The sequence below is a fragment of the Oncorhynchus masou genome, unplaced genomic scaffold, assembly GCF_036934945.1.
Source record: "Oncorhynchus masou masou isolate Uvic2021 unplaced genomic scaffold, UVic_Omas_1.1 unplaced_scaffold_3161, whole genome shotgun sequence".
In the NCBI taxonomy this organism is placed as follows: Eukaryota; Metazoa; Chordata; class Actinopteri; order Salmoniformes; family Salmonidae; genus Oncorhynchus; species Oncorhynchus masou.
The window spans coordinates 17,501-40,630 of record NW_027009577.1 but is presented as its reverse complement, the minus strand read 5'-3'; the positions used below and the strand labels follow the sequence as shown (position 1 = coordinate 40,630).

Below are 23,130 nucleotides of genomic sequence, written 5' to 3'. Positions count from 1 at the left end.
CATTGCAATGTCTGTACTGTGAGACGCCCTAAGACAGCGCTACAGGGAGACAGGACGGACAGCTGATTGTCCTCGCAGTAGCAGACCATGTGTAACAACACCTGCACAGGATCAGTACATCTGAACATCACATCTGCAGGACAAGTACAGGATGGCAACAACTGTCCGAGTTACACCAGGAACACACAATCCCTCCATCAGCGCTCAGACTGTCCGTAATAGGCTGAGAGAGGCTGGACTGAGGGCTTGTAGGCCTGTTGTAAGGCAGGTCCTCACCAGACATCACCGGCAACAAGATGCCTATGGGCACAAACCCACCGTCACTGGACCAGACAGGACTGGCAAAAGTGCTCTTCACTGATGAGTCGCGGTTTTGGCTCACCAGGGGTGACGGTCGGATTCGCATTTATCGTCGAAGGACTGGAGCGTTACACCGAGGCCTGTACTCTGGAGCGGGATCGATTGATTTGGAGGGTCCGCATGGTCTGGGGCGGTGTGTCACATCATCATCGGACTGAGCTTGTTGTCATTGCAGGCAATCTCAACGCTATGCGTTACCGGGAAGACATCATCCTCCCTCATGTGGTACCCTTCCTGCAGGCTCATCCTGACATGACCCTCCAGCATGACAATGCCACCAGCCATACTGCTCATTCTGTGTGTGATATCCTGCAAGACAGGAATGTCAGTGTTCTGCCATGGCCAGCGAAGAGCCCGGATCTCAATCCCATTGAGCACGTCTGGGACCTGTTGGATCGGAGGGTGAGGGCTAGGGCCATTCCCCCCAGAAATGTCCGGGAACTTGCAGGTGCCTTGGTGGAAGAGTGGGGTAACATCTCCCAGCAAGAACTGGCAAATCTGGTGCAGTCCGTGAGGAGGAGATGTACTGCAGTACTTAATGCAGCTGGTGGCCACACCCGCTACTGACTCTTACTTTTGATTTTGTTCCCCTTTGTTCAGGGACACATTATTCCATTTCTGTTAGTCACATGTCTGTGGAACTTGTTCAGTTTATGTCTCAGTTGTTTAATCTTGTTATGTTCATGCAAATATTTACACATGTTAAGTTTGCTGAAAATAAATGCAGTTGATAGTGAGACAATGTTTCTTTTTTTGCTGAGTTCAGTATGCTTACTTACATTCTAGTGCTCCTCTTATTTCTATTTCTCATGTTCTACTTGACTGTTTCATTTGTTTTCTATAGTACTACTGATATTGATTACTGCATTGTTGGGAAAGAACAAGCAAGAAAGACATTACACTGTACTAGTGCACATGACAGTCAAAACGTGAAACTTGAAACAGAGAGAGAAGATGGAAGAGAGAGGAGAGAAGGGGAGTGAGAGAGAGAAGATGGAAGAGAGAGGAGAGAAGGGGAGTGAGAGAGAGAAGATGGAAGAGAGAGGAAAGAAGGGGAGCGAGAGAGAGAAGATGGAAGAGAGAGGAGAGAAGGGGAGCGAGAGAGAGAAGATGGAAGAGAGAGGAGAGAAGGGGAGCGAGAGAGAGCCAGACAGAGATGGAGACAAACTGCCACTCTGGCATGTCTCAGGAGCCATTATTGTTGCCATGCAACATTAATTCAGCCCTGTATGAACTAATATCCATTCAGCTCAATTTGTGGGACTGTCCTCACTTTAAATAGTGTTTAGCCACTGAACTGAATACAGGGAGTTCATTGGCCAGCTCCGCCTAGTTACTCAACTCACTTCATAGGCTAGTGTATGGGTGTGTGTTCAGTTTATGAGGAGCGTGTGTGTGTGTGTGTGCATGCGTGCGTGTGTGTGTAATATGGGAGGGTAGCAGCTCTGAGGAATGTGTTCTCTCCCCCACTGTTCCACTGAGACTCCAACAAAACAGAGAGAGAGAGAGAGAGAGAGAGAGAGACAGAGAGAGAGAGACAGAGAGAGTGGGAGAGAGGCCCAGCACTACATAATGGTTATATCTGAGGTGCCCATTTCTTATCTGGATGGGCGGCGTTGAGTTCATTTATGAGGCGCTCAAAACTGATGGTGAACCAGTCAAAAACAAAACACATGTGGACGTGTTGGAGAGAAACAGGGAAACATCTGATCATGGATTAAAGACATGACATCATCCAGGGACATCAGAGTGCAATGGGACAGCCTTGGGGGAATTAGAGTGCAATGGGACAGCCTTGGGGACATCAGAGTGCAATGGGACAGCCTTGGGGGAATTAGAGTGCAATGGGACAGCCTTGGGGGAATTAGAGTTTAATGGGACAGCCTTGGGGGAATTAGAGTGCAATGGGACAGCCTTGGGGGAATTAGAGTGCAATGGGACAGCCTTGGGGGAATTAGAGTTCAATGGGACAGCCTTGGGGGAATTAGAGTGCAATGGGACAGCCTTGGGGACATCAGAGTGCAATGGGACAGCCTTGGGGGAATTAGAGTGCAATGGGACAGCCTTGGGGGAATTAGAGTTCAATGGGACAGCCTTGGGGGAATTAGAGTGCAATGGGACAGCCTTGGGGGAATTAGAGTGCAATGGGACAGCCTTGGGGGAATTAGAGTGCAATGGGACAGCCTTGGGGGAATTAGAGTGCAATGGGACAGCCTTGGGGACATTAGAGTGCAATGGGACAGCCTTGGGGGGATTAGAGTGCAATGGGACAGCCTTGGGGACATTAGAGTGCAATGGGACAGCCTTGGGGACATTAGAGTGCAATGGGACAGCCTTGGGGGAATTAGGAGTGCAATGGGACAGCCTTGGGGACATTAGAGTGCAATGGGACAGCCTTGGGGGAATTAGAGTGCAATGGGACAGCCTTGGGGACATTAGAGTGCAATGGGACAGCCTTGGGGGAATTAGAGTGCAATGGGACAGCCTTGGGGACATCAGAGTGCAATGGGACAGCCTTGGGGGAATTAGAGTGCAATGGGACAGCCTTGGGGGAATTAGAGTGCAATGGGACAGCCTTGGGGGAATTAGAGTGCAATGGGACAGCCTTGGGGACATTAGAGTGCAATGGGACAGCCTTGGGGGGATTAGAGTGCAATGGGACAGCCTTGGGGACATTAGGAGTGCAATGGGACAGCCTTGGGGATTAGAGTTCAATGGGGACAGCCTTGGGGACATTAGAGGCAATGGGACAGCCTTGGGGGATTAGAGTGCAATGGGACAGCCTTGGGGGACATTAGAGTGCAATGGGACAGCCTTGGGGACATTAGAGTTCAATGGGACAGCCTTGGGGACATTAGAGTTCAATGGGACAGCCTTGGGGACATTAGAGTTCAATGGCACAGCCTGGGGACATTAGAGTGCAATGGGACAGCCTTGGGGACATTAGAGTTCAATGGGACAGCCTTTGGGGACATTAGAGTTCAATGGGACAGCCTTGGGGACAATGGGACAGCCTAGAGTTCAATGGGACAGCCTTGGGGACATTAGACATTACATTAGAGTTCAATGGGACAGCCTTGGGGACATTAGAGTTCAATGGGACAGCCTTGGGGACATTAGAGTGCAATGGGACAGCCTTGGGGACATTAGAGTTCAATGGGACAGCCTTGGGGACATTAGAGTTCAATGGGACAGCCTTGGGGACATTAGAGTTCACTGGACAGCCTTGGGGACATTAGAGTTCAATGGGACAGCCTTGGGGACATTAGAGTTCAATGGGACAGCCTTGGGGACAGGAGTTCAATGGGCGCACATTAGAGTGCAATGGGACAAATTGGGGACATTAGAGTTCAATGGGACAGCCTTGGGGACATTAGAGTGCAATGGGACAGCCTTGGGGACATTAGAGTTCAATGGGACAGCCTTGGGGACATTAGAGTGGGACATTTAGAGTGCAATGGGACAGCCTTGGGGACATTAGAGTGCAATGGGACAGCCTTGGGGGGATAGAGTTCCAGTAGACAGCCTTGGGGACATTAGAGTGCAATGGGACAGCCTTGGGGACATTAGAGTTCAATGGGACAGCCTTGGGGACATTAGGTTCAGGACAGCCTTGGGGACATTAGAGTGCAATGGGACAGCCTTGGGGACATTAGAGTTCAATGGGACAGCCTTGGGGACATTAGAGTTCAATGGGACAGCCTTGGGGGACATTAGAGTTCAATGGGACAGCCTTGGGGACATTAGAGTGCAATGAGTTCAATGGCACAGCCTACTGGGGTTTTATTCGCGATTTGATGTTCCAACCCTTGCTCACCATATGTCTGCTGCATAGAAGAGTGAGCATGAGAAAATATATTTTCAGGCATCATGGAAATAAAAGTACTATTTAAAAATAAGATTAGGAACAAGCTTATAGGATGAAAAATGTCCAGAGTTTTAGCGTAGGTAGCCGACTAGCTCTAGCTAACATTGCCTAGCAAAAAAAGAAAAATATATAATATACAGTATATATACACTAATTATACTTTGAGTCAACGTATCAATATAATATCATTCAAAATAATAATGCGATATGTAAATATCACCCCCAATCCCTAGAAACCACTGATAAAGGTCAAATCAACAAGCCAGTCTGGTCTCACCATTATACATTATACTTTCACCATCATTTTCTTCTCTTCTCTGGTGTTCTGTAGTTTCTTCCGCTCTTTTTGATCGGGAACCAGCGTGTGTGTGTGTGTGTGTGTGTGTGTGTGTGTGTGTGTGTGTGTGTGTGTGTGTGTGTGTGTGTGTGTGTGTGTGTGTGTGTGTGTGTGTGTGTGTGTCAGGAAGTACATGCAGTGTTGTACTCTTTGATGATAAAGGACTAAGGTCCTCATATATACTGTCATCCGGAGGATAAGCTGGAGGGCTGACAACACACACACACACACACACGCCCCACCCCCACCCCCACCCACACACACACGCCCCACCCCCACCCACACCCACACACACAGACACAGACAAATAGACAGACAGACAGACAGACAGACACACACACGCCCCACCCCACACCCACACACACACACAGAGAAAAAAATAATTTGCTACAGGGTGACTGTCTAAATGATTGAACGCTATTTTTCTCTCTTCCTTCTTTTCTTCCTTCCTTCCCCCCACTCCTCCTTTTCTGTCAACTCACAGGTGGTGTCCTCCCATCAAAACACACTGAGCACAGGACGGAAGGAGGGAAGGAGGGAGGGAGAGAGGAGAGAGAGAGAGAGAGAAGAGAGAGAGAGAGAGAGAGAGAGATAGAGAGACAGAGGAGGGAGCGAGAGAGAGAGAGAGAGAAGAGAGAGAGAGAGAGAGAGAGAGAGAGAGAGAGAGATAGAGAGACAGAGAGAGACAGAGGAGGAGAGAGAGAGAGAGAGAGAGGGAGAAAGAGACAGAGTGAGAGGGAGAGAAGAAGACAGAGAGAGAGGGAGAGAGAGAGGGCAGTGAGAGAGACAGAGGAGGGGAGAGCGAGAGAGAGAGAGAGAGAGAGAGAGAGAGAGAGAGAGAGTGAGAGAGTGACATCTGTGTATCACATCAAGGCAGCTGTGGTTAGAGTGGACTGCAAGTTATTTTACGAACGAGAGGCAGAGAGGATGACAGAAGTGGAGAGAAGGGAGAAGGATAAGGAGTGGGGGCCTGGGTGAGTTTCAAGCCCAGGACGGTGAACCCTGATCGGGGGTCTTTCAGGCAACAGTGGGGTTAGACCAGCCCTGGAGTTCCTTTGAGAGATGAGGACCTCTGAGAAGACAGTGTTTAGACACAGGTGAAAAAATCAAATCAATCAGACCTCTAATGGATCCTGTGATTACAACATGGATTGACCTTTTCTTCTTCTCATCTGAAGGGATATTTTTGTTTTTTACGTGGACTTTTTCTGTGTCCAGGAAATGAGGTCTATTTTTCTGCATGAATTTGGAGTTTCAAGTCTTTCTGGTGTGTATTTTAAGGAGGGCTGTTTGAAGTTGACTCTGTGGATCTGAAACTGCCCCCACTCATCTGAGGGATCTAAACAATAACTTTTTAGCCTGGACTTCTTTCACATATCATTTTTTTCTGGAGTTTTGTGTTTTTTTTTCCAATATGTTTTTTTTTCATGCAGTAATTGAGACTGCTTTGTAACCAGCCCAGCAAGCTGCAACCTGCGTCAACAATGATAACTAGCAGCAGCCTATCGCGTGGTCGGAGCAGTGTTAGTTGTTGCACAGCGTGGGGTGGGCCGTCGGGCTCAGGAGTCACGCGGTGCACTACTGCCCGGGTCATGTGGGCGCTGTCCCAGGGACTTGACTGTACTGTTGCCCATGCAGCACCTGCTCCGAGCTGCTGACCGCCCCCTCACACACACACGCTCCCACACCCCGACCCTCACACATTCACACACAACCTGACCCGAAATGCGAACTCTCCTCACCAAATCCCCAACAGCTGTAAATTTAGTATCACCAGCTCTATCGGGAGTTTTGGTGTTTCCTAATGGACTCTAACAGTGTGTATGGTGTGGTGGGGGAGGAGCAGATCTGGCGAGGTAAGAAGGTCAACACTACCACCACTACTACCAGCTCTGGTCCTGACCGGCCTCTCCAGAGCTCTGCCAGTCTGAAGGACATCACAGGAGAAGCCATCAACCTGGCCAGTGGCAAACTCAAAGAGTTCTCCTTCGAGAAGCTCCGCCTCTCCACCAGTCACGTGACCTTCAGGAAGGGCGCAAGGTAAGGCCGGACTCGCAGCCGTCGGTCCACGGACCTCGACATCGTCTACGGACAGTTCACCGGGAACGCTCGGAGGAACGGGGAATGGGACTATTACCCGGAAATGGAAACGCCAATGATGAGAACCTGCCTCCTTTCAGCGACACCACCAAGCTGCTCAAAGGCCTATCGCCTGCTAGCATCACCGCCGGGGCGTGGCCCTCATCCACAACCCAGCCTATCCAGTGCCTCCAGGGCCGGGGGCGGGTCCACCAGTAGCCTATCCAGCGCCTGCTCTGGTTCCTTGAGGCGGGGCTAAACACAGTGGCGTCTTCTCTACCTCAGCTCATTAGCCGACGAGTCCCTCATCGCCCGGTTACTGGAGAAGACCCGTGCAGGGAGGAGGGAGGAGTGGGAGGAGCAGGGGGGAAGACATACGGGCCTGTCTGGACATTCTGGTCAAGTGTTCAGAGGACTTGAAGAAATGTACTGACATCATCAAGCAGTGTATCAGTCGGAAGAGTCCCGGGGAGGGGAGGATGGGGGAGCCAGTCCAGAGAGCATCTACAGAGCTGTGATGACCAGACTGGAGCTCCTATCTGAGGAAACTGCCTCTAGAGCTGGAGGGGGCTGGGTTAGGGTTAGGGTCAGGGGCTGGAGGTCAAGGGTCAGGGATTGGAGGTAATAGCGAGTTGGCCGAGCTGGTTAGTAGTCTCCATATAAGCTGCAGCAAGCTGCTGTCCCCTTCTCACCCATATTTGGGAATGATCAACCGCCACGGTATGAGGACGTTGTTCAGAACCCTCCCCCTACCCAAGAGCAGGGATATACTGCCACCTCTCGTCACTCGCTCCAGACTCTTCTCTCTCTTTGTCCACTACGCCTGAGACAGCAGGGAGACATGAGGTTCAGACCAACGGGCTGCAGCACACACACACTCTGTCACACACACACACTCTGTCACACACACACACTCTGTCACACACACACACTCTGTCACACACATACACTCCCTCACCGCACACACACACTCTGTCACACACACTCTCCCTCACCGCACACACACACTCTGTCACACACACACTCTCCCTCACCGCACACACACGTTGTCCATTTCTACCCCTCCATCCCAGGCACACCTTCATCGCAAACGCACACTCCGTCAGAGTGCCCACTCCATCCATCTCCCCCATGGAGGCTCTCTTCATTGAGGAGGATGCAGACCTAGGAAGGGGGCTGAACAGGGCTTCCAGACACACACACACACTCACACACACCGACCAGAAGTCTCACACACACTCACAGTCGGAACGGACAGCTTTTTAGTCCACACACCCCCAGCTCCGCGCACACACATCTCAGCCCCAATCTGTCACACGTACACGTTACACACACACTCAGTCTGCTGGGTGAAGACCTCACCTGCCCCCAACCTCCGAACACACCCCTCCTGTCACTCATAGAGACGATGACATCGACAGGCTTCTGATGGACTTGGAGTGTCTGTTGCCCAGGCATGGGTGGGAGAGAGACCGAGTCAGAGAGAGGAGAGAGAGAGGGCGGAGCCCCCTCTCCCCGTTAAGACCAGACAGAGGGGACAGGACAGGGGAACACCTCCACACAAACACAACCCTCTCTCCAGACACAAACCCAAATCAACCCCCAGGCTCAAAGGCCTGTTCCTGTTAGCCACCTAACCGCTAACGCCCAGGCCACTAGGTCGACCCCCAGCTTGCCTGCTCCTCTCCCCCAGGCAGAGGGCAGCGTGGTGGGGCTGGGAGATGAGGAGGACAGGGCCCTGCTGCTGAGGATCCTGGAGAGCATTGAGAGCTTTGCCCAGGAACTGGTGGACTCTGGGGGTAGTCCTGGGAACACTGGGAAGACTGGGGCTCAGAGCAAAGAGAAGGAGGTGATGAGACTCCTACAGGACACTCTGGCTACTGCAGCCAAGACTGACACTCTGACGCAGGCCAAACTACCTGGATCTCCACCCGCTGGGCAAGGTGACTGTCCGTGTCCATCTATTCCTATTTACGGTATTGTGTATATGTTGCAAGGTTCTTCTTTCTATGTATGTGAACTGAACTGTGTCTTTACCTACAGATGGACCTGTATCCACGCCTGCACCCAGACCTACATCTGGTGCTGTATCCACGCCTGCACCCAGACCTACATCTGGTGCTGTATCCACGCCTGCACCCAGACCTACATCTGGTGCTGTATCCACGCCTGCACCCAGACCTACATCTGGTGCTGTTCCTACAGCTCTACCTGTCTCTTCAGCTCCCACACTGTCCCTGTCCACACAACCCTAGCAGAATCTGTCGCTACAGACCATGCTATACCTTCTGCCCTACCCACCCTGTTCCACCCCCTACAGTCGTACCCACACCTGTTCCACCCCCTACAGTCGTACCCACACCTGTTCCACCCCCTACAGTCGTACCCACACCTGTTCCACCCCCTACAGTCGTACCCACCCGTTCCACCCCCTACAGTCGTACCCACACCTGTTCCACCCCCTACAGTCATACCCACACCTGTTCCACCCCCTACAGTCGTACCCACACCTTCAGAAGCAGCCGCTGGGCGTGAACATCCTCCTGTAGCTGACCTGACAGCGGTACTTACCACCACGGCCACCCCTCCACCGGCTGTAACGCCTGTCCTCTCCCTGTCCCGCCCCTCTACACACACACCTGGAGAGGCACCTGTTGCAACCATCGCTGCTCCTCCTGTGCCGTGAGACACCCGGTGCCCTAGCGATGTGGTTGCCCTGAGAGACATCGGCCCCGCGACGCTGCTCATCCAGCAGACGCCGAGGTGATCAGAGTGAGTACCCCTGACTGATGTGTGTGTGTGTGTGTGTGTGTGTGTGTGTGTGTGTGTGTGTGTGTGTGTGTGTGTGTGTGTGTGTGTGTGTGTGTGTGTGTGTGTGTGTGTGTGTGTGTGTGTGTGTGTGTGTGTGTGTGTGTGTGTGTGTCAGGCTGTCAGACTTCTATTAGTCAGGTCCCTGCCTCTTCCTCTAATACTATTGCTGCTGAAGGAGACTACCTTCTCTGTGTTCTAGTTGATGTATTGTTGGTTGGATATGTGTATATGTGTTAGCTGAGAGAGACTAGATTAAGGAGAGGGAGGCAGAGAGAGAGTGAGGCAGAGAGAGGACAGAGAGAGCGTAAGAGACAGAAGGAGGCATGCAGAGAGTTAGAGGCAGAGACAGTGAGGGAGGCAGAGAGAGGGAGGCAGAGAGACAGGGACAGAGGCAGAGGGAGGACAGAGGAGACAAAGGGGTGGCCAGAGATGGAATAGTTTAGGGCTTTGTGCTGTCATGAGACAGAGACAGAGAGGGAGGCAGAGACAGGGTGGGAGGCAGAGAGGGAGGACAGAGGAGACAAAGTGGTGGCCAGACAGGGAGGGAGGCTGAGATGTTGGGGGTAGTTTAGGGCTTTGTGCTGAGACAGGAGACAGAGAGGGAGGCAGAGAGAGAGAGGGAGGCAGAGAGAGAGGGAGAGGAGACAAAGTGGTGGCCAGACAGGGAGGGGGAGGAATGTTTGGGGTAGTTTGAGGGCAGAGACAGTCAGGGAGGCAGACAGGGAGGGAGGCAGAGACAGAGAGGGAGGCAGAGAGACAGAGACAGAGGCAGAGGAAGACAGACAGAGGGAGGCAGAGAGGTGAGGGGGCAGAGGAGACAAAGTGGTGGCCAGCTCTCCTCTCCTCTGGAATGTTTTGGGGTAGTTTGAGGGAGCTGTCACAGGAGACAGAGAGGGAGGCAGAGGAGGGAGGCAGAGAGGAGGACAGAGGGAGACAAAGTGGTGGCCAGCTCTCTCTCTCCTCTGGGAATGTTGGGGTAGTTTAGGGCTTTGTGCTGTCACAGGAGACAGAGAGGGAGGCAGAGAGAGAGGGAGGCAGAGAGAGAGACAGAGGACAGAGTGAGACAAAGTGGTGGCCAGCTCTCCCTCTCCTCTGGAATGTTTGGGGTAGTTTAGGGCTTTGTGCTGTCACAGGAGACAGAGAGGGAGGAGAGAGAGGGAGGCAGAGAGAGGGAGAGAGGAGGACAGAAGTGGGACAAAGTGGTGGCCAGCTCTCCTCTCCTCTGGAATGTTTGGGGTAGTTTAGGGCTTTGTGCTGTCACAGGACAGGAGGGAGGCAGAGAGAGAGAGAGGACAGAGAGGAGGACAGAGGAGACAAAGTGGTGGCCAGCTCTCTCCTCTCCTCTGGAATGTTTGGGGTAGTTTAGGGCTTTGTGCTGTCACAGGAGACAGAGGGGAGGCAGAGAGAGAGGGAGGCAGAGAGAGGAGGCAGAGGGGGAGGAAGAGGAGACAAAGTGGTGGCCAGCTCTCTCCTCTCCTCTGGAATGTTTGGGGTAGTTTAGGGCTTTGTGCTGTCACAGGAGACAGAGAGGGAGGCAGAGAGAGAGGCAGAGGGAGGACAGAGGAGACAAAGTGGTGGCCAGCTCTCTCCTCTCCTCTGGAATGTTTGGGGTAGTTTAGGGCTTTGTGCTGTCAGGAGACAGAGAGAGGAGGATGAGGAGACAAAGTGTGTGGCCAGCTCTCTCCTCTCCTCTGGAATGTTTGGGGTAGTTTAAGGCTTTGTGCTGTCACAGGAGACAGAGAGGAGGCAGAGAGAGAGAGAGGGAGGCAGAGAGAGGAGGACAGAGGAGACAAAGTGGTGGCCAGCTCTCTCCTCCTCTGGAATCTTGGGGTAGTTTAGGGCTTTGTGCTGTCACAGGAGACAGAGAGGGAGGCAGAGAGAGAGAGAGGAGGCAGAGAGAGAGAGAGGGAGGCAGAGAGAAGGACAGAGGAGACAAAGTGGTGGCCAGCTCTCTCCTCTCCTCTGGAATGTTTGGGGTAGTTTAGGGCTTTGTGCTGTCACAGGAGACAGAGAGAGGAGGACAGAGGAGACAAAGTGGTGGCCAGCTCTCTCTCTCCTCTGGAATGTTTGGGGTAGTTTAGGGCTTTGTGCTGTCACAGGAGACAGAGCATTATTGCTGTGTTTGTGTGTGCGTGTGTGTGTCAGTATGTTAAAGTGGGAGTACTTTAGGTTCCTGGGTGTTCCGTCAGTGCTGGGTGCCATGGTAACGTCATAAATACAGTGCCTTCAGAAAGTGTTCACACCCTTGACTGACTTATTCCACATGTTGTTGTGTTACAGCCTGAATTTGAAATGCATGAAATATCGTTTTTGCTCACCCATCTGTACGCACAATACCACATAATGACAAAGTGAAAACATGTTTTAGACATTTTTGCATATTTATTGTAAATTGAATACAGAAATATCTTGTTTACATAAGTATCCACACAATACATGTTAGAAGCACCTTTGGCAGTGATTATAGCTGTGAGTCTTTCTGGGTAAGTCACTAAGAGCTTTATACACCTGGATTGTACAATATTTGAACATTATTATTTTTTAAATTCTTCAAGCTCTGTCAAGTTGGTTGTTAATCATTGCTAGACAGCCATTTTCACATCTTGCCATAGATTTTCAAGCCGATTTTAAGTCAAAGCTGTAACTAGGCCAATATTGTCTTGGTAAACAACTCTAGTGTAGATAAGTGTTTTAGGTTAATGTCCTGTTGAAAGGTGAATTTGTCAACAGTGTCTGTTGGAAAGCAGACTGAACCAGGTTTTCCTCGAGGATATATACTCTATTCCGTTTCTTTTTAATTTGATTTATCCTAATAATAACAAGCAAACCCATAATATGATGCACTCACCAACATTCTTGAAAATATAAAGAGTGATACTCAGTGATGTGTTGTTTTGGATTTACCCCAAACATAACTTTATGTCCTGATGACAAATCGTTCATTTCTTTGCCACATTTCTGTACAGTTTTACTTTAGTTCAGGCTTCCTTCTTTTCACTCCTTCTTTCCCTCTGTCATTTAGCTTCGTATTGTGGAGTAACTACAATGTTGTTGATCCATCCTCAGTTTTCTCCTATCACAGCCATTAAACCCGGTAACTGTTTTCAAGTCACCATTGACCTCATGGTAAAATCCTGAGTGGTTTCCATCCTCTACAGCATCTGAATGACTTTCATGTTTAATTCATTTGTAAAAATGTCTGAAAACATAACTCTGTTTTGACATTATGGGGTTTAGTGTGTGTTTATGTTATGTATATTATGTGTTTAGACCAGTGACACAACATCTCAATTTAATCCATTTTAAATTCAGGCTGTAACACAACAACATGTGGAGAAAGTCAAGGGTTGTGAACACTTTCTGAAGGCCCTGTATGTGGCCTACATACATGGAGTAGGGTTACACAGACGGAGAGGGAGACATGGTGGAATGACAAGGAGACAGAGAGAGAGAGAGAGAGGAAAGAGAGATGGAGGGATGACAAGGAGAGAGAGAGAGAGAGAGAGAGAGAGAGAGATGAATGTAGATGAAGTGGTACACTCACAGTCTCTCCTCTCTGATTGGTTGAAGTGTTATTTTGGGACCAGTCTCTGTTGTTGTAGCAGAACGGGTGTGTGTGCGTGTGTGCGTGTGTGTGTGTGTGTGTGAGTGAGGGGCTGATTTGAGCACAGCAGGAGAGGGTGGGGGCTGTTGGCATTGGGAATGTTAATGGTGTTGTTACCAAGCGCACGCACACACACACACACACACACACACACACACACACACACACACACACTAGGCTGACAGATAGAGGTGTGATGGGGACCTAAATCTGTCTACTACGGCATCTTGCTAACAGACTCACTGTCGCCACAGTGTAAACGGACCCTGTGTGTGTGTGTGTGTGTGTGTGTGTGTGTGTGTGTGTGTGTGTGTGTGTGTGTGTGTGTGTGTGTGTGTGTGTGTGTGTGTGTGTGTGTGTGTGTGTGTGTGTGTGTGTGTGTGTGTGTGTGTGTGTGTGTGTGTGTGTGTGTGTGCATGTGTTTGTGTGAGTGTCTGTCGCCAAAGGGTAGGCTGACCCATTGCTACTGTTAGGTCACAGCTGAGTTTAGGAATAGCTATGTGTGTGTGTGTGTGTGTGTGTGTGTGTGTGTGTGTGTGTGGGACTTTCTGACACCCGATGCCTCTTTGGCACTCTGCGAATTATGCAAATACACCCCAGTGCCAACCCCGCCCCATGTCCTAATTAAACATTACCCTGTCAGTCATACTGAAGTGCGACACAGGGGTCCAAAGGCAGTGTGTTTGTGTTTGTGTGTGTGTGTGTGTGTGTGTGTGTGTGTGTGTGTGTGTGTGTGTGTGTGTGTCTGGTGACAGAGTAATATAGGCCTTTCTGCACCTGTCAGAGTGTTCCATTAATCACCATGGAGACCAGGAGGCAAGGCCAGATGAATCCAAGGCCAGGCAAGCCAGTCGAATGCAGAGCAGAGAGCAAGACAAGACTAGCAGAACAGACAGCAGAGAACAGACTCGTCATTTGGAGCCCAGAACAGAAATGAGGGGTAGCCAACCGTCCTCCTACCCTTCTACAGTGACTGCATTTCAAATGGCACCCTATTCCATTGACTAGGGCCCTAGGCACTAGGTGCCATTCGGGACGAAGCCAGGCACAAGATAATAGAGCTGAAGGAAAACATGTGAGAAAGAGAAGAGGTCGACAAGATGAAGGGGTTGTTGGGGGTTGTTGTCTTGGGGCCGTTACTTAATGACATCAGCTCCCGAATGCTTCCACAGGAAATGAGGTCACAGCAGGAAGCCCAGCCAAGCGGTGAAAGAAGCCCCCTCCCCCACTTTCCCACTACTTCCCTCTCTAACACAAAATACACACAGACACACCTTGGACTCATGGAGTCAGTGTTGCTGTGTGTAAGGAGTTTCCAACACTGACAATAGCCTCCAAGGTTAGCCACCCACCCACACACACACACACACACACACACACACACACACACACACACACACACACACACACACACACACACACACACACACACACACACACACACGAAGCCTCCAGTCCCATGGTGACATCATACACCACTCCCAGTGCAGGCTGGGATATTGCCCAAACAATATTTCCCAGAACCACACACATAGAAAGAGAGAGAGAATAGAGAACAACATCTGAAGAACTACACTTGATGACATCACATTCCTCTACACACACACACACACACACACACACACACACACACACACACACACACACACACATGCACACACACACACATGCACACACACACAGAGGTAAGGATTAACATGTAACAGTCTCTCCGGTCACCTTAGTAACCATTGTCTGTTTACACAACTTCCTACATTTGTAATAAGTGTGTGTGTGTCTGTGTGTCCTGCAGCTCTCTGCTGTCATCTAGTTTTACTCTGCTGTTAACACACAGAGTTAAACAGGAGACATTCACCAGGGCCAACTTCATCCCCCTCCTGCTTCATCTAGGAGCTCTGCCTCCATCTGTTGGAGGAGAGGGGTACTTCAGTACAAGAGGTCTGCTGGAGGACAGGGGTACTGCAGTACCAGAGGTCTGCTGGAGGACAGGGGTACTGCAGTACCAGAGGTCTGCTGGAGGACAGGGGTACTGCAGTACAAGAGGTCTGCTGGAGGACAGGTGTACTGCAGTACAAGAGGTCTGTTGGAGGAGAGGGGTACTGCAGTACAAGAGGTCTGCTGGGGGAGAGGGGTACTGCAGTACAAGAGGTCTGCTGGAGGAGAGGGGTACTGCAGTACAAGAGGTCTGCTGGAGGAGAGGGGTACTGCAGTACAAGAGGTCTGCTGGGGGAGAGGGGTACTGTACTGCAGTACAGCCCTGCAGTACAGGTGTACAGGGAGGGTAAAGAAGGAGAGAAGAGATGGAGGAGCAGGTGTTTATCTGGATCTGAGTGGGTCTAGGAGAGAGAGAACATATATGTTACAGTGCAATCTGGCAGGTTTCTGAAATAGTTAGGAAATAGTCTGTGTTATGTGTTAACTACTGGGTCTGGGCAGCTTCTAACTCAGACACATAGTGCCCTCTTTCTGCGGATGTGCGCGCACGTGTGTGTGTGTGTGTGTGTGTGTGTGTGTGTGTGTGTGTGTGTGTGTGTGTGTGTGTGTGTGTGTGTGTGTGTGTGTGTGTGTGTTGGGTTGGGAGAGGAAGTGAGTCTGGGAATAGAGCAGAGATGTGAAATGGGTTTCCTCGTTGTTGGCACGGTTGCCCTAAGAACATTCCGACCGATGAATCCAATCCAAGCCAAGGGTCGTTACCACAGAGATGGCATTTATGCATGCCTATTTTCAAGTATGTGTGTGTGTGTGTGTGTGTGTGTGTGAAGTCTGCCTAGTTGCTGCAGCAGAAATAAGCCTATAGAGTTAAGCCAACCCCTTGTACCATTTGACAACAATAAAGGACATCACAGTAACACTGGCAGTTCATTTTATGGCACTTTCATAAATGTGTTGTGAAAACAAGTATCCAACTGTTGTTGATTTGAGTGTTCAAGCCAGTCCAACTTAATTATAACACTCTTCTTACACCACACGTCAATAACGAAGTACTTCCAGCTAATGCACTAGCTATCGCTAGTGGATAAGGGAAGGTAGCATGTGTTGAAGGTTTGTTGACCTTTCTCTGAAATATTGAAGAATAACAACTTGTTAGTAATTGTTTACTTAAAAGTGAAGAGATTAGGGGAGGAGAGAAGAGAGGAGGAGAGGGAGGGAAGGAGAGAGGAGGGGGCGGAAAGCGATAAGAAGAGGGTAGAGGAAAAGGGAGGGCAGGAGAGGGAGGAGAGAAGAGAGGAGGAGAGTGGCGGCGAAGAGAGGAGGAGGGGAGGGGAGAAGAGAGGAAGAGAGGGGAGGGGAGAAGAGAGGAGGAGAGGGGAGGAGATGGGAGGGGAGAAGAGGAGGAGAGGTGAGGGGAGGAGAGGGAGCGAGAAGAGAGGAGGAGAGGGGAGGCGAGAAGAGAGGAGGAGAGGGGAGAGAGAGGAGGAGAGGGAGGAGAGAAAAGAGGAGGAGAGGTGAGGGGAGAAGAGAGGAGGAGAGGGGAGGCGAGAAGAGAGGAGGAGAAGGGAGAAGAGAGGAGGAGAGGGGGAGGAGAGAAGAGAAGAGGAGAGGGGGAGGGGAGAAGAGAGGAGGAGAGGTGAGGGGAGGAGAGGGAGAAGAGAGGAGGGGAGAGGGGAGGAGAGAAGAGAGGGGGAGAGGGGAGGCAAGAAGAGGGAGGAGAGGGGAGAAGAGAGGAGGAGAGGGGAGGAGAGAGAAGAGAGGAGGAGAGGGGAGGGGAGAAGAGAGGAGGAGAGGGGAGAAGAGAGGAGGAGAGGGGAGAAGAGGAGGAGAGGGGAGGAGAGAAGAGAGGAGGGGCAGAAAGCGATAAGAGGAGGGTAGAGGAAAAGGGAGGGCAGGAGAGGGAGGGGAGAAGAGAGGAGGAGAGCGGAGGCGAGAAGAGAGGAGGAGAGGGGAGGGAGAAGAGAGGAGGAGAGGGGAGGGGAGAAGAGAGGAGGAGAGGGGAGAAGAGGAGGAGTTTGAGGAGAGAAGAGAGGAGGGGAGGGGAGGCGAGAAGAGAGGAGGAGAGGGGAGAAGAGAGGAGGAGAGGGGAGGGAGAGAAAGAGAGGGAGGCGGGGAGGAGAGGAGAAGAGAGGAGGAAGGGGAGGGAGAAGAGAGGGAGGAGAGGTGAGGGGAGAAGAGAGGAGGAGAGGTGGAGGGGAGAAGAGAGGAGGAGAGGGGGGAGGGGAGAAGAGAGGAGGAGAGGGAGAAGAGAGGAGGAGAGGGGAGGGGAGGGAGAGAAGAGAGGAGGAGAGGGGAGGCGAGAACAGAGGAGGGGAGGGAGAAGAGAGGAGGAGAGGCGAGGGGGAAGAGAGGAGGAGAGGGGAGGGGAGAAGAGAGAAGGAGAGGCGAGGGAAGAGAGGAGGAGGGGCGGAAAGCGATAAGAGGGGAGGGTAGAGGAAAAGGGAGGGGGGAGAGGGGAGGAGAGAAGAGAGGGAGGAGAGCGGAGGCGAAAGAGAGGAGGAGAGGGGAGGCGAGAAGAGAGGAGGAGAGGGGAGAAGAGAGGAGGAGAGGGGAGGAGAGAAGACAGGAGGAGAGGGAGGCGAGAAGAGAGGAGGAGAGGGGAGAAGAGAGGAGGAGAGGGGAGGAGAGAAGAGAGGAGGAGGGGGAGGCGAGAAGAGAGGAGGGGAGGGGAGAGAGAGGAGGAGAGGGAGGGGAGAAGAGAGGAGGAGAGGGGAGAAGAGAGGAGGAGAGGGGAGGGGAGAAGAGAGGAGGAGAGGGGGAGGGGAGAAGAGAGGGAGGAGAGGTTAGGGGAGAAGAGAGGAGGAGAGGGGAGGGGAGAAGAGAGGAGGAGAGGGGAGGCGAGAAGAGAGGAGGAGAGGGGCGGAGAGAAGAGAGGAGGAGAGGGAGGAGAGAAGACAGGAGGAGAGGGGAGGCGAGAAGAGAGGAGGAGAGGGAGAAGAGAGGAGGAGAGGGGAGGAGAGAAGAGAGGAGGAGGGGAGGCGAGAGGAGAGGAGGGGAGGGGAGAAGAGAGGAGGAGAGGAGGAGAAGAGAGGAGGAGAGGGGAGAAGAGAGGAGGAGAGGGGAGGGGGGAGAAGAGAGGAGGAGAGGGGAGGGGGAGAAGAGAGGAGGCGCGGAAAGCGATAAGAGGAGGGTAGAGGAAAAGGGAGGGCAGGAGAGGGGGAGGAGAGAGGAGGAGAGGGGGAGAAGAGAGGAGGAGAGGGGATGAGAGAAGAGAGGAGGAGAGGGAGGCAAGAAGAGAGGAGGAGAGGGGAGAAGAGAGGAGGAGAGGGAGGAGAGAAGAGGAGAGGGAGGGGAGAACAGAGGAGGGGAGGGGAGTAGAGAGGAGGAGAGGGGAGGAAAGAAGAGAGGGAGGAGAGGGGGGAGAGAAGAGAGGAGGGGAGGGGAGTAGAGGGGAGGGAGGAAAAGGCGAGGGGGAGAAGAGAGGAGGAGAGGGGGAGAAGAGAGGAGGAGGAGGGGAGGGCGAGAAGAGAGGAGGAGAGGGGAGAAGAGAGGAGGAGAGGGGGAGGAGAGAAAGAGGAGGAGAGGGGAGAAGAGAGGGGGAGGGGGAGGAGAGAAAAGAGGAGGAGAGGGGAGGAGATAAGAGGAGGGTAGAGGAAAAGGGAGGGCAGGAGAGGGGAGAAGAGGAGGAGAGGGGAGAGGGGAGGAGGAGATGGGAGGAGAGAGACCAGGAGAGGGGAGGAGAGAGGAGTGGGAGGGGAGGAGAGGGAGGGAGAGAGGAGAAGTGAGGGGAGAGGGAAAGCGATAAGAGAAGGGTAGAGGAAAAGGGAGGGCAGGAGAGGGGAGGACAAGGCCTAGGGTCAGTCTAGCGGACCGGTTTAAGTCGCTACCTCTGGTTCACAAATACCGCTGCAGCATGGACTCCAATCCACTGCTATTACAGCGCTCTCTTTTCTCCTCTTTTCTCTCTAATTCTGTACTGCCCCACTCCTTTACAAAAAGACAAAGGAAAAGAAGAAGAGGTTAGGGGAGGAGAGAAGGAGGTTAGCGGAAGAGAGACGGGAAGAGAGGAGAAGCCTGTCAGTTGGTCAGCGAGGAAAAGAGCACGCAGCTGGGTCAATGACATCTGTTCAGGGTCCGCTTACACACACACACACACACACACACACACACACACACACGCACGCACACACACACGCACACACACACACACACACACACACACACACACACACACACACACACACACACACTCATCTGCGCTTATCGCTGAGATTTATGACTCACCAAGTGCAGGGGTGCTTTAGGAACAACCAACCCACATTTTAGCTGTCACAAATAGCAGATAGCTTTTAGCATGATTCCACTGCCAGCACCGTTTAGCTACATAAAAACGCTATGCTGATGGTGGACCGAGCTACTAATAATAGCACTGAGCAGTTGCAACAGAAAACCACAACAAAGTCGTGTGAGCCACAGAACCATTGAGACAATGTGCATTTTAAATCATGCAGGCAAAGAGAGAGACTTACTGTGCTATTTACAAGTATTAGAACTTCTCCAGCTCTTGGAGGTGGCAGTGTGTGTGTGTGTGTGTGTGTGTGTGTGTGTGTGTGTGTGTGTGTGTGTGTGTGTGTGTGTGTGTGTGTGTGTGTGTGTGTGTGTGTGTGTGTGTGTGTGTGTGTGTGTGTGTGTGTGTGTGTGCGTGCGTGCGTGGGTGACTCCCTCACTGAGGGTTTGTGTCGTACACACGTACACACACACACACACACACACACACACACACACACACACACACACACGGTGGGATTATTCACTTCATGTCGAGCGTGTCTGATGTTCCTGTCGTAACTCTCTCCCCTCCTGTCAGCTGTAGCACTGTTCAGTTCTACTACCAACTGGTACGTGTCAACAATCATCTCCTCCAACTTCCTGCAGCGTTTAGTTCCAGCCCTGCCCTAACATACCTGATTCTGTTAGTAAGGGGTTCATCAGGACATTGATAAGCTGAATCAGGTGTGTTAGAGCAGGGCTGTAACAAAGCCCTGCACGCCCTGTAGCTCTGTAGTAAGAGGATTGGTCACCCCTGTTATAGATTGTGAGACTCTCCCCGTGCAGCCTTCTGGTCTACCTGTAACTCCGCTGCACCTGGCGTGGCCAGTAGCCACAGAGGTTTTACCATTTGGTTAGTAGACTGGGCACTGGTTGACAGGCTCAACATACAGTCGCACTGTAGACCAGCATTGAGGATTCCTGGTAATACACAGCCACGGCCACTAGATGGGGCTGAGCGATCCTCCAGTCCAGACTTCACGCAGAACATCCAGAATACTGTTGAGGCTAACTTTAGCCAGTGATGCTAGGGGATGGGGGGCAGGGGAGTGGGGAACACACAGATATGCAACACGACCAAACCAAACCCCCCGCCCTACCCTTTAGCTCAGGACAGCCGGTGTGTGTGTGTGTGTGTGTGTGTGTGTGTGTGTGTGTGTGTGTGTGTGTGTGTCGCAGCCAGACCTCGGCCTGTCTCATATTTCCCAGAGTTGGTCTCTCAGTTTGATTCTCAGAGCGACAGGCTACAGAAGGACTATACCGTAGAACCAGAGAACCACAGGGGAGACAGGAACTCTTATACCCCAGAGAGAAGCACACTGTTGGGCCACGTATAGCCACCGGCTGGCCCGCCGCTATGGTTTTACAAGATACGCTAGGAGCTAACACACGGATAATATCAGCGCACACGCACGGATAAGCTACAGACTCAACCCTGAGAGAGAGAGAGAAAATATAGGTGTGTCTGAGTGGGGGTCGACAGTATTTGTCAATATTAGAGAGTGTTTCTGTGGAAGTGAAGCAACAGGAAGTTTGATTGAGAAAAGAGTGTGAGTGTGTGTTTGAGTGTGTGTGTGTGTGTGTGAGGCTAGCAGACATGGAGTGAGAACCAGCTAGCTGCAGGTGGACTCAGAACCGACCTGGAACACTGTCCAGTTGGATCTTCCTTCGTTTCTCTGTGGACTCATTTTCTTCTCTTGGGGGACTCTTTTCTTTTCCGATATATTCTGTTACTCTTTTTGTTCTTGTCTCCTTCAATCTGTTCTCCTGGATACGTGAAAGGAAGCATCCCTCGTTCCGTTGGACAGAATGGAGAGAATCAAATACTTTGGAGAAAATAAATAGAAAGCTGGAATCCATTGCATGGAGAGAGTGAACAACTGAAAAGAAGAGAGAATTATAGAGCTGTGGTCTGTAGATAGACTGTAGACTCCATGGAACTGTTGGTTGTCTAGTAGTCCTGTCTGTAATTCTACACCAGGGCCGGTCTGGGGTTCATCTGGCTCTCAGGGGGTTTTGCTGCACCCTCCACAATCACCAGCTGGGAATTTGAATCAGCTTTGAACTTGAACCGCTACCTAAGAAACGGATGCAATAAAGTAACCATCGTCACCTTCATCTTCTCCTATCAACGTCACCTTCATCCTCTCATTGTCATCTTCATCCTTTCCTATCATCATCTTCATCCTCTCCTATCATCATCGTCATCCTCTCCTATCATCATCTTCATCCTCTCCTATCATCACCTTCATCCTCTCCTATCATCGTCATCTTCATCCTCTCCTATCAACGTCACCTTCATTCTCTCATCGTCATCTTCATCCTCTCCTATCATCGTCATCTTCATCCTCTCCTCTCCTATCGTCATCTTCGTCCTCACCTATCAACGTCATGTTTATCAAGGAGTCTAAAGAGACACTGCGGGGGGACCCTGATTTAAGATGTGAGCTAGCCTTCCTCTCCCGGGGCTGTGACTTCGTACTGCCCTCGCGCTTCAAGAAGAGAATCAAGACGTTCCAGCAACTGCAGGCGCAGGTTGGTAGTACTGGACTGACTGGACTAGACTGATGCACACACACACACACACACACACACACACACACACACACACACACACACACACACACACACACACACACACACACACACACACACACACACACACACACACACACACACACACACACACACACACACACACACACACACACACACAGGTGTTAAACAGACACACACAAACACTCCCTTTTTCTCACACCAATAACACAAATAAATGCTGGGGAAGACAAGCTATTCTGAGGCAGATACCAGAGTGTTATTTTTAGTCCTGGGGGCAGGAATAGAGTGATAGAATGGATGAGTGCCGAGAGGGAGACGGGGTGAGGGGCGGGGAGGGGGCTGGTTCAGCTGTCCTACTTGATACTCACCCAGTACAGACGCCCAGCAGAGTGTATAGGGGCCTGTAACTCGGACACCCAACACATTGCTGGAACCCTGTTTCATGGTGTTGAAACAGACTTATGTGATGTGCTACAGAGACATTTTGTTTTGCTACTGGAAGAATCATGCAGCAGTATTCCTCTCAGGTGGTGTGCATGTGGTAGACTGGTCACCTCGTCACAACAGATTTGTTTGTATAGGGTAGTCTACTCCTACTCTGTCGTTGTTCATTATGTTGTTGTCCATTGGGGGGGTCTTGTACATTTGGGAAGCTGAGGTACACTTGCAAATAAGACGAGGGACTGGCTAGTAAACTACTTGTAAGTGAAGTTGGTCATTCGGAAAACAAGGAGAAAACTGATTGAGGAAGTGAACTCAACGGCTGCTGAGGAAGTGTTAGTGGGGCTGGTGGGGGGGGGGGGGGGTGAGTAGAGGGGAATTGGTATTGATTTGGTTATGTACGAAAGTTGAATTGTGCCACTAAAGGTTGATTTTAAACCTCTCTCTCTCTCTCTCTCTCTCTCTCTCTCTCTCTCTCTCTCTCTCTCTCTCTCTCTCTCTCTCTCTCTCTCTCCTCTCTCTCTCTCCAGGTCCAGTCCAACAAGCAAGATAAGAAATCTGGCACCCCTCCGCCAGCCCCTCTCTCCCCACCCCCTACATTTCTCCCCCCACCGCTCCCCCTCTCCTCCCCCCACTCCAGTCGTCCTCCCCCTCCTCCTCCACCTCCCCCACCTCCCCCTGCCCTCAACATTCCCCGCTTCTACTACCCTCGAGGGTTACCGGCGGCAACAAAAGTTAACCACGATGCGGCCATCACTGCCATAGAAACAGCCTTCACAGAGTTTGAGGAGGAGAAGGCTGATATTTACGAGATGGGCAAGATCGCTAAGGTAACACACGCACACACACACACGCACACACGCACGCACG

The 23,130-nt window shown here is 51.5% G+C and overlaps 2 pseudogenes; both read left to right on the top strand.

Moving 5' to 3' along the window:
• Positions 1–360: 360 nt before the first annotated feature.
• On the top strand, positions 361–9,193 carry LOC135534222 (serine/threonine-protein phosphatase 2A regulatory subunit B'' subunit alpha-like; annotated as a pseudogene).
• Positions 9,194–20,823: 11,630 nt separating this feature from the next.
• Positions 20,824–23,130, top strand: part of LOC135534221 (serine/threonine-protein phosphatase 2A regulatory subunit B'' subunit alpha-like) — a 9,858-nt pseudogene continuing 7,551 nt past the window's right edge.